The sequence below is a fragment of the Parus major genome, chromosome 4, assembly GCF_001522545.3.
Source record: "Parus major isolate Abel chromosome 4, Parus_major1.1, whole genome shotgun sequence".
NCBI lineage: Eukaryota > Metazoa > Chordata > Aves > Passeriformes > Paridae > Parus > Parus major.
In genome coordinates this window covers 7,547,271-7,561,166 of record NC_031771.1, presented here as the reverse complement: position 1 = coordinate 7,561,166, position 13,896 = coordinate 7,547,271, and the positions used below count along the sequence as shown (strand labels likewise).

At 36.4% G+C, this 13,896-nt stretch overlaps 1 protein-coding gene across 24 annotated transcripts in view; it reads right to left on the bottom strand.

The window, feature by feature from the left end:
- The window catches only part of C4H4orf33 (chromosome 4 C4orf33 homolog), a 55,553-nt gene that overhangs the window by 29,879 nt on the left and 11,778 nt on the right, over window positions 1-13,896 (bottom strand). For 17 of the 24 annotated variants that reach the window (XR_004497167.1, XR_004497169.1, XR_004497171.1 and 14 more), the window contains 3 exons: window positions 5,120-12,344; window positions 3,642-3,763; window positions 2,033-2,111 (listed from right to left, as the gene is read on the bottom strand). The gene's annotated coding sequence lies outside the window, so the exon portion shown is untranslated. Of the gene's footprint in view, window positions 1-825; window positions 1,312-2,032; window positions 2,112-3,641; window positions 3,764-5,119; window positions 12,345-13,896 lie in introns of those variants that run through there. The other 7 variants (XM_033513945.1, XM_015623820.3, XR_004497161.1 and 4 more) reach the window with 6 other exon arrangements.

Sequence of the window (13,896 nt, the reverse complement as noted above, 5' to 3'; positions counted from 1 at the left end):
TCCATGCTGCCAGGCCTCTTTTTTAAAACAAAAATAAAAACATTAAAAAAATAAAATAAAATAAAAAAGCCAGCTGTGCACTTGCAAAAAGTTACACTATATTTTTTACCGAAAAAAAAAAAAAAAAACTCTAAACATTTAGACAGATCTAAAATGAAGTTTCCTGCTTTGGGCTGCCACCCTGTAGAAAATTCTGGCCGCAGCTTTTACCAATTCCACAAAACAGTATTTTGACAAACAAGTTTAACATTGAAACCAACAGCTGCAATTTGGCAGCCATGGGTTTTCTGCCTTTCATTTTAATAATGTTTCTGCCCAGCACTCACAGTTCTTGTTATTCCAGCTGCAGCAGCCATAACTCATGTCTCTGGGGCGTTATTGTGTGTATGCTTTGGAGTAAAGAGGCCTCATAGGACGTCTAATATGATGTCCTTTGCAATCCATTATTAGAGTATGAATCACCTTGCCAGTTAATCACACCATTATGAATGCTGAAGGCATAAAAAACCAAGAGGGATTGAAATACCTATATTTCCAGATTAAGGAAAGCTCTTTAAAAAAAAAAATGCAGGCAGACTAATGAATATAGGTTTTGAACTGTGCCAGATTGGCACACAAAACTGAAAAATTTTAATCAAAAGGGCTTTTTTGTCTTAGTTGCTTGTAATGATACTGGAAAAGAAAGGGAAATATATGCAAACTTCCATATCTTCTGCTAAAAATGGATATGCTGAAGTGGGAATTCAGTGAACTTGGAGTAAACCCAAAATAATTTTAAAAATAATAGATAAATATATCAACCCTCTATTTCAAACCTCTATTTACCTGCACTGTCATTTGAAGCTGGAAGAGGCTGATGCAGTTAGTCAAAGTCATCAGCAGCACTGCAGAGCAACATAAATCTCTCACTTGTTTATGCATTAAATGCATTTATGCTTCTTACTTCCCTTGCATGTACTTTGCTGCCACCTCCAGGATTCACTGGATTTCAGTCTAGATGTTTAAAAAACCTGTCACCGACCAAAACTTATTTTGCTCTGAGGTGCAATATTTCAAACTGTAAGCATGGATTTGGTTTCAATTTAAAAGGAAACCCCCCAAAACTCTCTTTGCAGACACCATTCACAATCCCAGGTGTCAGAATAGCTTACAGATGCTCCTTCCTTCGAAAAGTAACATGGTGCTTTAAAATAATAGCCTGTTTAGCATCATGCTAAATTACAGAGGAAATCCTATAAAAAAATAAATTTATGGCAGATCCTCATTCCAGAGTCTTTTGTGATTATTATTGCCCCTAATTCCAGGACAAGAAAAATTAAAAAGATAGTTTTTAGCTGGAAGTATTTTATAAAGTTAGGATTCTTTTTATTTTTTAAAGCTGTGCTAGGTGATTCAAGGCACACTCCTACACCCTCACTAGCAGGCAATAATTGCAATTTTATAAAGGTTCAAAATTCTCTACAATGAGAAGTTAGCAGCCCTATCTTTCTCCTCTTTTATTAATGAGAGGATCAGGTTCAAGTGGATGGAGTATCAGGCATCCTTAAGAAATTCATTCTTTGAAAAGCCATAATGAGGTGTCACAGTGCAGAACTGTACACCATGGACTATGGAAAATTCATCCTAAAATTAAGACTAACATTAGACCAGGAGAAATTATTTTAAGACACTGTAAAATTAGTAATATCCGCTTAATATAAGCAAAGTAAAAGGATTCAGAACTTGCTAAGGCTAACAGTACAGGCTGGTTCCAGAAATAGTATCTACTTTATATTTTGGTGTCATCAGAAAACATAAGATTTTGAAGTAATCATTTACAGTCCTGAAGGAAAGCTCACCAAAGTGATTAATTAATTTTTATTTAAAAATAAGATTCAGTGAAAGCTAGGCCATAACCTATTAGGGCTTTCATTATTATTAAGAACCTTTCTATCTCAAAAGTACAGGATGAATTCCACTGTCTAACATCTATATTCCAGGTTTTTCTGTGCCTGATTAAAGGTAGCCAGGGGAAAATGAACATACCACACACCTTGGCAGAAATGGGCTGTGCCACTCACTGGATTATGCAGTGCCACATTCTTTCTCTTCAGAGAAGATCAGCACAGGTACTTTACACCATACAAGTAACAAAAACAAGTTTAGTGACATTTAAGCAGGGTCTGTAATTCATTAGACTTGTGCAGAATTTACCTTACTAGCACAAACCACGTTTTGCCTGGTTCTTGCCAAAGCAACTGGAGATGGCAAGCTGCAATGCAAACACAAACATCTTCCCATGCTCAAAGCTCAAGCGCTTTGCCAAGCATCATTAAAAATTCGGTATTTAGGGTAAGCTGACTCCATTTTTATTATATTCTTACATTTATTAAATAAAGACTTCTGTTGCTTAAGGTGAGGCGTGTGTTCACTGGGTTCTTCTAAAATTGCTTTGCAATAATCCTGCCAGAAAAAGTATTTAATATGACTTCCATCGATTTCCTGTACCAATCAATCATTACAAATTTATCAGAGCCATAAAAATGCATAGAAAAGTTTCTCACTGGGCTTACAACAATGCTGAACTACACTTACCTTTTGGAAGTCAAAAGGCTCAATTACTTTTCCTCTATTTTAGGTAGAATTCACTAGCTTTCCTATGTGACCAGAATTTGAAGTGGCTATTAATTTGTACACTGTAAATGTAATATTCCTTTATGGTTGAGGAGAGCAGGGTGAGAGGAAGATAAAAATTCAGTGGAATATTTGTATATAACCTGATAAAATTTGACCCCCAATGCAGAAAACAGTCTGTTCTATGTCAATATTTCAGAATATTTCAGAAAGACTACAGAAATTATCACAAAATAAAAGAACTGCACTCGGAGTAAGGACTCAGCTGCCTGGAAAATCAATCCACAGTAGCATATATTGAAATACTGCTCAGGGACCTAGGACTGACATAATCATTTCCTGAAAAATCCCTTTAAAAAGACTGACACTTTGAAGATACTAAAATTTAACATTTATCTATTTTACTCAAAAGGAAAACCTATGCTAAGTCACAGCATATCAGCTGTGATATGTGCCATCAACAGGGCACATTGGGAAAAGGGTGAGTCTGCTAAAAGAAATTCAAACCATGAAGTAACAAGGATTTTTGGGATCATTTTCCTCTGGCTTTTATTATTTTATTTTTTTTTCCTTTTTCATGCTCTGTAAATGTTAGAATTTACACTGAAAAAAAAAAACCAAACTGTAAATCAAGAAAAGGTAGAATTTGAAACAAAAATAGTAAATAAAATGAGACTTCACAAGAAAATACAATTTTCTGTTATTCACACCAACTTCTTTTTCCTGTATATAACAGAAATAAAAGGCTCATATAGCCTGTTGAGTTTTAAAACAGATTTCTGGAACACATTATTAACTCCATTTCTGTTACAATACTTTATCTTTTTTTTATTTAACAGCAGCAAGCTAGATCACTTTTTTCTCACTCCTGTAAACTTGCTATAAGCTTCCCATGTAAACATAATCCCAATTAGACGTTCATCACAGGCAGACTCCTGCTGTCAATATCCTCCACCAGAAACCATCAATATGACCTGCACACTCTGACTGGCAGGTCATGCATCAGCCACATGCTGTTTATTTGTTACCTTCATTGATTCCTTGTGCTTTCACTGGCACCTCTAGGAGGGAGATGATATTGTCAGAGACCTCACAGCACAGATGCACTGAACTGCTCAAAACGGGCACACCGTGAGATGAGTGTCCATGGCTGGAAGAGCAAAAGGCAATTACATTCTCTAAGGACATCAAGATGCTTCTGCCATCCTGATTAAAGGGTAACAGGCTTTCTGGAATATATGGCCCTAGCAGAGTTTATATACTCCATTACCATGTAGTATCATCAATGTCCTCTTTTTCAGGTAAGTTGTCTCATCTGGTGAAACACAAAATGCAAACCTTTTCTTTTTATGGTTTACATTGCTGTTGTGAGGGGACTGCTAATTACACTGCTAATGTAGATAAGAGTTCCAGTCTCCTGTGTGGAGAATTAATCCCAGTTTCTGACACATTTAAATGTTGTCCTCATCACATGAGGTTGAGTGGTAACAGTATTGCTTTGTGCTAAAAGGACTTAATCCTTTCTTAGCCTTGCTTTATAAATAATGTTCCTAAGAGTACAGCAACTTCAAAAATCCCAAGGGGGTATAAGTTATAATTTCATACCACTGCAGCAAAAGGTGGTCAGAGTCTCTGAATTCTCTGAACACAGGCATAAATTTCATGATGTCAAAGAACATGGAAAAAAAATCCAGATCAAGATAAGCCACAAAGGAAAAAATTAAATTAGTGGCCACTGTGGGCATAGTGCGACTCCTATTTCAGGCTAAATCTTTTTGAGATGAGGGTCCCAAGACAGTCCTATTTAAACCAATTTAGCATAAAACACCGCTCAATAAATACAATGGTGGCAATATCTAGTCTCAACTGTCTCCTGCAATTTACTTTTAATCTGTAACGTTCCCCACCTTCTGTGCAATTTCACGGCAGAAAAAATAATAGTTATAAAGGCTATTTTAAAATAGCATTTCCAGTTACAGACAATTAGTTGTAAAGACATTGAGGTACCCTAGTGCTTCTATTGAAATGTAAATATTTGTGATTTTTACAGCTTACTATTCAAAGCAAGACAAGTTATTCATTCACCACACTTCCTTTATTCAGAACACTTTGAATAATACTTGCAATAGAACACTTTGAATAATATTTATAGTCAACATTTTATTTTTTTCAAGGAAAGTAATTTTTTTTTCCATTAGTTTAAAATTCATTGTCTTTCAAGTGTTCTTATCATTATTGCGGCTAAATAATACGGCATCTTTTTCAGAAATTATAACTGCAGGAAAAGGAAAAATATTTCAATCTCAAAAGCACATTGTAAGCAATAAATTGGCCAATTCATAACTGCTGTGCCTGAAATAATTGTAATAATTTCCTTGCTCTATTTTTGCCTCAAGACCTTTATCAGTAACACGTTCTTCCCATTTGCCACCCCTTACTCATGCCCACCCTACCCAGGATGAGTTAGAAAGGCCACTACAGCAAAAGCTAAAATCTCACAACTCACCTCACCCAGCAAAAGCCATAGACACAGAGACAGCAGGAACAGGCAGCTGAGAAAAAGAATCACACAGGAGAGTGCACTGAAGATCCCTTACTCCCTGGAATTCTGTCCCTCAGCAACTATGGAAGTCAATGCTGAATATTCCAGTAAGATCACACTGTTTGAGAAAGCAGTTTTTGTAGAACCTGTACTTTGGCTGAAAGAAATTGATGCAGTATTCTATTATTTACAATGACAAGTGATTTATTGGTATGCTTTTTATTCCCCAGAACTTGTTCAGGTGTTACACTACTCCACAGCTGTACTGAGTTTCTAATTCTGTGCAATTCTGTTTGAACAGTAGTGCTAGATATCCTATTTTGTTAGTGTTATATTAGAACAGTCCATTTTCTCCCCAAAATGTGCTTCCTTAGGAATATTTCTACAGCTGCTCTCCAAGTCTTGACTTTCATTTTTCATAAAGGATGTTCTACTTGTCTTGTTCCCCCTTCAAGATTACACACAATCAAATAAGACTGGAATACTTCTCTATCAATATTTTGCAGTTAGCATATAAAACAGGCCAAAACATTTCAAATGGCCTCTAGGACACTATCTAGTTGAATATAAGTAAACAAGTTTAGGGATTCAAGATTATTCCAACCCATTTCCCACTCATTTTTGAAACTACAAATCAACATTTTTTTCAAAAGTTCTTAGCAATTATTCTCCCATGGTAGTCCAGAAATTCTAATGATTTGCACAGAAATAATTGGTAATAGGGCAAATGTTTGACAACCAAGTATTGTTAATGCACTGGGCAAGTTGCACTGTCTGGAATAGCTCTGTTCTCACAGATATTGGAAAGGCATTTTTAGTACCTTAAGCACAAATAAATAATAATCTGATGTAGAATTTAAAAAAAAAAAGAAAACCAACTAGATTTATTACAAAACAGAATTCAAGAACTGAACTGCTTTAATGGAGAGAACAAGGGGATCTAAAAATGTTCCTCAAAAGTCCCAGGTTTCATAGTTACTCCTTATGCCTCCACATTCTTTTCTGCTCTTTTTCCTTTTACTTAGAGGAAAACTACAGACTTTGGACAACCCCTTTTTCAGTCCAGCCTGGTACATACCAGCCATTCAAGCCAGGTTGCTCCCAGAAATGGGAATGCACAGTAAACAGCATTCTGGTTACAAACTCATTGATTATTATTTAAAACTAAGAAGATGCTAGATAACACCAAAAAAGTTTTATAACTATCAAGCATAAGTCCCTTTTCACTGCAAAAAACAAGGTAATCTCTGGAAAGCTTCTAAATGCAAATCTTGGTATTTCAGAGTATTTCAGCTCTTAAGGTCTGTTATTAAAGGAAATTGATGTTTCATGTTATTTAAGTTTTCAAAATTTCTGAAAAATGCATCAACCTATAAAAAAGTGAAGGTTTCAAAACTCCAGTTCACCCTAAATACCAAAACACTGTTCAATTGTGAGAAGCAAGTTCTCTATGAACTAAAAATCCCATTTGGTTTTTGATTTGTTTGGTGATTCCATATGAATTCTGTTTTACTGCACTGCAGGAAGGAGTTGATGTCACAAGCCTTAGCTGCCTGCAGCTGCAGGTCTCTATTTCTCCTTATAAAAAAAAAACCAAAAAAACCAAAATAAAACCTGTGGAACATTTCAACACAGCTTCTGAACCAGATTTTTCCTTGGCCTGGATAATTCACACAACTGCATCATGTGTGACTTTTGTGAAGAACAAGTTCTAGGTCGTAAGTACAGAGTTCATAACATCATATTATTCTCCATTCACTCAGCTTAATTTAAGACTGCTAAACCTGTGGGAATACGTATATCCACAAACATATAACCTAACCAGAGAGTGTAAACACCTCAGAAAAGGTTTGTTTTCATTTTCTAATGCATTCTACCTTATACAACTAAAGGGATATTCATAGAATGACAAATTTTCAAAGAAGCAGCAAGATCAAAATTTGTTGCTGGTATGGTTGTAGTTATATATGAACCAGTTTTCAGCCCAGAAATGAGTTTTCATACTTTAAAATAGTGCAGCACATGAATTTTGGGTAATCATTCTCACAAGTTTCACAAAACCACATTGTCTCAAACTTAGTGGGAAGGCAATAAGGTCTCCCTTCTGTTCTAATTTAACAGAAGGGAAAGAGGTGAAATTAAGAGATGCATGATGATACCCAAAGTCTCCCTAAGGAAAAGCAGGTTATTTTGTTGCTGGAGCCACTGCAGCATGCTAAACAGCACTTACGAACGTGGATACCCTTCCTAAAATTGCAGCAGTGCACTTAATGAGCCATACTTCGGAGGTGCATAAAATTAGAACTGAGGTAGACTGCAGACCTAATAAATCTTTCATTAGAACTTGTTCAGGTATCACTTTTCCCAATGTCATAACGAAAATAAGACTGAGGAAGAGTCACACTCCGGTCCGTAGTGCCCCTACTGATGAGAGATGCTACCAAAGGCTTAGTTAAAGCTCTGCTTTTGACAACAGCCTGTTTAAGCACTGATATAGAATCTTTGGTTCCCCCTCCACAGCCAGGGATACAGGATGTTCCTCAGGAACCCACAGGAATTAGCAACAGACATGCTTGCCAGGTATTTTCAAGGGTATCACGTTAGCATTTTTCGCAAGCACTAAATTCAGTGAAATGGAATGGGGTTTAGTAAATGGATTGGCAATTATGAAATTAGCAGTGTAATGCTGAAAGTACCTGAGAGTCTTGCCTTCAAGACTCTATTCAATCAGCAACAAGGGGTTTAACTAGAATCTAGTTTAGTGTGAACTTGCAAACAAAATAAATTTATTGGTAATAGAATAAGCCCCAAGACCACTCAAGACTCCTTCCACCTGCTGTCCTGTTGACCTTTTTCACCAGTATAGGAACAACTGGTACAAACCTGCCAAGGAACTGTGGAGCTGGTGTAACAGTTTAAGACATATCACCGTATCTTATTTTCTCACTTGAGAATGACCATCCATGAATCAAAGTCACATAACTTTGAGTCATTAGAAAGATATTTCATTCCATCATGATTTACTGTGACTTGACAAATATGGTGAACTGCTAAGAATAATGGCATCTATTTTCTTCTAATCTTTCTGGGAAAGAAGGAAGAAATGTACATCCCTACTAAAGAGCATGTGTCATAGCAAGGTATATGCTACACATGAAAACTCACAAGATGACAAATAATTTCAAAGTGAGACTTCTGGAATACTTTAAAGGCCTTATTTTAGTATCTTCTATGCTACTCAGGTCCAAGTCATTTAATAAATTCAACAGCTTAAAGCTTAAACGATTTAAGTAAGGACATGTAGTAGGAAAAGACACATTAAAAGTAAAAGCCATAGTCAGATATAACCATGTTAAAAAACAGAGAAATTGCAATGAGCCCTATGCTTAGGAGAGAGTATTGTGCAGTTAATGTAAGTAATGAACCTTTCATGTGAAATGATGTAGTGTCACAACTCATTTGCATCCCACTTAAAGTGTAATTAAGTTTCCCTGACAGCATGGCTTATGGCTGAGAGAACAGACCTGGCTGCTAAATTAATCCAGAATCCCTCTAGTTAAATAACACTCTGCAAAGAAAACTTAACACACTTTCATTTAAAGTTCCTGAACTTACATTTAAAGTGGCACTATACAGAATTCAGAGAATGTTCTCAAAGACTTCAAGATACCCTCAGTGACACAGCTGACTTGAAAACAAGTGTCCTGAGCCCATGTCAAGGTTTGGCCCAAACCAGAGTGTACAAGACAATCCAGTAACCTGTCCAAATGTGTTACCATTTGGGGGTTTTCTTGTTAGTGACCTACAACATTACCAGGACAGGGTTCTCAAATGCAGAGAAAGATCAAAAACACAGTGAAAAGTTGCTACTAAACTAACTACAGCAAAACAGACAACCATCACTTGGGTTATTACCTGTAATGTAATGCCAGTGTCTGATTTTTTGATAGAGTAACATCCAGCAATAATAAGCTCAGAATTAAACAAATTTTTTGGTTCTAATTGAAAGAAGCCTGACTATTAACCACTCTTTTCAGCCACCTACAGAAATCATTCCCTAAAACCAAGTTACTAAAAACATGATAGGAGTGAGGAGTGAGTGAGTCTTGTGGTCTAGAGAGTCTCAGAGGGAGCATTAAATTGCAGAGCAGTATTCCTAAACCACAACAGGGAGTAATATTTTATGGTTTCTGAATCAGTTTGTTCTTTACTGATTTTCATCCTAAAGGTTCTATTTAGAGCAAAGGAAGTTGAAACACTCCAGAACATATAATTCTGTAAAATCCATATGGATCTATGGAAAGTTAACTTATTACCATGAACCTTAAGTATAGACTGTCCAGAATAAGCACTGTCATCCTGTTTTCCATTATATTCCTACCTGCATGTTACAAACAGTGAGGAATCTGTGCAGTCTCTCCATGGTTCGGAAAATCTCATTAGAGAGAATTCCCTTTTGGCCACCGGAAATAATCTACTTTAACAGCGTCCCAAGATCACTCCCAAGAGCCACCCTGAACCACACTGCATGAAAATCTGCAAAGTCAAAATCTGTATTGAAAGGGAACAGGTACATCATGGCTATAATTAAGCTGTAGCTGTTACAAAGGTCTGAGTCCTTTCCTACAAGGGGAGGAGTTGTAGCAGCTTTTTTGACTACTGAAAAACAAAAATCATGTTTGTCAAAATGATCTGATGTCCTGGAAAATTATTTTACTCCATAGTTAAAGAAAAGGTAAGCTGTTAGCAGTCACTTTATAAGAAATGCTTGAAATAGACACAAAAATCATGGGTTTGGAGACGATAGTAACAGAACATGAACAACCATGTCCCTGAATTTGAGAGATTAAGCTACAGCTTTTTCATACTAATACCATCTCTACTTAGAAGATTGGGGAAAATAATTTCAAATATTTTCCATTAAGGGAACGTTTCTGGAAAGCTCTTTGTGCCCAAGAAGAGAAGTTTAAAACCTCATTTATCCCTCTGCAGTCAGAATTTATATCAATGAAAAACACAAGAAGTATTCAAGTGTAGCCCCTTAGAACTTGAACATTTGCCTGACTGTAATTTTCAGTGTGAGACAACACAACTTAACAAGCTCAACCAGACGTTTATTTTCACGTAGTTTTAGTCGTTCCTTGACAGTAGGAACTGATTTTTCTACATCCACAATAGAAAGGCAGTTGGGTCCTAGATCAATCCCAGATTCCTTTTTTGACTTTACATTTTCAAATACACCAAATGGCAATTAGTGATGAAAACAAGGAACGGGAAAACACTCTGCAAGCAAATGCTATGAGTTTCACTAACAATTTCCACTTAAAAAATTAATTCTCTTAGATGGGATGAAACCAGAATTCAGTCTCTGGCTTTCATATGAAACCACTTGGAAGTCTACCACAGTACTCCAGGCCTCATACGTATCTTGCCAAATACTGCTGTGTATTGTGTATATGTGCCCTGACCCACATTTCAGGGCAACAAAATTCAGTTTTGCTTTAAATGCAATGAGGTCTTAAGTTAGTGTAGCAAATAACTATAAAGAATTTATTTGCATTAACCAAACCAGTATTGAAGAATAACAATTGTATAGTAATATTGTTTAACATTACAAATGTAAATTCTATTATATTCCCATCAATCAGGAAGCTACACATCAAAATACTAATTTTTTTAAGCAGCATAAATATGGTTTTTTGATCAGGACTGAGTAGGAAATGGTGCTCTAACAGAGCAAACCAGAGACCACCTAGGGTCCTTTAGGCAGCCAGAAAATTCTGAGGTACTATGGAAACAACAAGCCTAAAATGAAGGAAAAGCTCCCACAATAGTTTTTTTTCTCTAACAACATTGCTCAAGTTCTGAAACCAGGGCCACTGCACACTGTGAATCAGCCCTGGACCTTCAAAGTCAATGGGTTTTCCCCATGTAAGGAATACAGCTAAATATATATTCTCTGCCAGTTGTTTGTATATAATTTCTGTACTTCCTCTAAAACATTAATTCCTTGTAATTGTATGCAAATAATCAACTTACAAAGGATGCTCTGTATTTTCATTAGATGAAAGGTCCTGTTGCAGATGACATTCCATTCTCAGTTTAACCCAAAACACATTCAAGTCAAAAGAAAATAAACCTACCTTAAAGAATAAAAACTTACCTTTAAGATTGGCCTTAAAGCCCAATCTTGGTTTATTGACAAAAAAAAAAACAACTTTGTTCCTCCTCACAAATCAGGTCCCTGAATCAGTTTAGTCTCTTCCTTAAGTATTGGATAAAATTATTTACATTCTTTCACTCACATGAAATAGTGTAGAATTCATTCTTCTTAGGTGGCAAATGCTTTTAATGAACAAATGGAAATAGAATCACAGAATAATCTGGGTTGTGAGGGATCTCACAGACCATCTCGTTCCAACACCTCTGTCACAGACAGGTTGTTCAAATCCCAATCCCACAGGGCCTTGAACATTTCCCGGGCTGGGGCAACCAGAACTTCTGTGGGCAACTTATTCCAGTGCCTCACCACTTCTCAGTGAAGAATTTCTTCCTCCCATTTCACCTATATCTACCCTGTCTATATAAAGTGAGAAGTGAAAGCTTTCTCTCAAAGCACTAAGTGGTACCATCAGTTTTTCCATTTTTAATTTCCATTTGAACTTTTCAAAGTGAAAAGCACTGATTTTTCAATCAAACACTGGTGCAAGGGTATAAATTTTTTCCTATGTGTTAAACTTACAAAATAGTGTGTGAGTCATTTTGGGTCAAGACAGCCATGTCTAACCCACTACCATCCCAAAAGATAACTGCTTCTAAATGTTTAATTCACTCTTACTATGGACAGTGCTGATAAAGGTAATACCTTTTTTCTTCTACAGCTCTCTCAAAGTCCCATTAAAAACAAAGGACAATCATGAAGTTGTCCACCCATGTTCTCTAACTACAGACAAATATAAAACATTAAGATAAATCAGGAAAATTACTCTCTTCTTTAGCCTTGGTTACTGCATGGTTAGGTGTTACAATACCTGCAACAACCTAAGTGCTACCCATTAGGACAGAAAGTGGTGGATGACAAAGAATATTTATGTGCTTCTAAGAGTAGTGGGCTTCTCTTCTGTTCACTTGATGTGTTTGCACAGACATGAGATGCTGCAGACATGCACAAAAGTACCTCCAGATAAATCTAGGGTTAAAGGACATTAAAAAAAAAAAAAAAAACAAAACACACCTTTAGATGAGATCAAGTACTTTGTTGGGAAAGACATTCTATTACTCTAAAAACATTAATTAATTGTGCAGTTAACTGAAAGGCTGAGCTACTGAAAAAACACGTTTGTATTCTGCACAGTGTGCCACAGTGAGGTTGGACTTTCTGACGATCATTAGGGGAAAATCAGCTCCGTATTTCACAGAGTTATAAGTGTAAACTTGAATAGAAAGAGATACAGAACAGTTTTCTGGTTTACTGGATAACCCGAGTCAATTTACAAGGGATACAGAGGTATCCTGTTATTATTCAAAGGGCATCATTTCAGTGTTTAATTTTAGCACAGTAAAACAAATTAAATGCAATTTACAGGTTTTAGAAACCAAAAGGAAATAAAGATCACAGAGGGGAAGATGGTGAAAAGAACAGCAATGGTCAATTGGAAAACCTCACTGTACATGAAAAATCAGGAAAAACATTAAAAGAAGAGATATTACAGAAATTAATTTTACCATCATGGTTCTCATCTATTTTTACATAATTAAAAAATCCTCAATTACTGGAATACTGATTGCATTTCTTACTAATCTCAAGATGATACAGATCATGCTCAGGAAGTCTCAGAATTTGGCCCAAACTTTGTTAAATCTAAATGCTTGTAGACTTTAAGTCCAATCAACATGCAAATCATTGTAGCAAGGTAATTCTAACAGAGTTTTCTGGGAACAACAGAGCTGATTTAACAAAGCTGGAATGGACATTTGAAATGACAATCTCATAATCTACCACAGATTCCCTCCCATGCCTCTTGCAAAAGTCGGTGTGACTTTTCTGGTTTCAGTTTTCAAATTCAACTTGATTCCAAAGGGCCGTGCTGTACAGAGGGGCTCACTGCAGCTTAGGGCCTGACATACCCAACAAGTATTGGCATTCCAGACTGGGTAACAGGTGGCATCATTTGTTTTCTCAAAATTAGAGCTCTTCCAGTGTGCAATGGCTTTGAACCCAGCCTTTCAGATCCACACATCACTTGAGACTCTGCCAACCTTTCACCAGGAGATATGAAAATAGCCTTCACCACCAGTGCTAATGGAGCTTAAGCAAATGCAAAAAGCTTCAGCCCATCTCCTGCAGCAGAAAAGCTGATAGGATATCAAATGCAAGCACGCAGAGCATACTGAAAGGTGACAATAGGCAAACAAGCAAAGAAAGTTACTCTTAAAAAAAAAAATCTAAATGTACTCCCATTGTCTCCACTTGTGTAAAACTGGTGATGGATACTCAGCAAAATCAGAGTCTGACAGCAATTACAAACTCCTCTAACAAGACCTGAGGTTCTTAGGTGATTTCTAATGTAGTGGGAGGGCTCAGGGAACACGGAACACAAATCCAATGGAAACCAGGCTTCACAAAACAGCTTTTAATTAGGACGTTCTAATTAGATGCTGAAGAGACACACAATCATCCACAATTAATTCTACTCTTGATATGGCTTAGGGAACATCACAGCTAAGTCAGAAAAGACAGA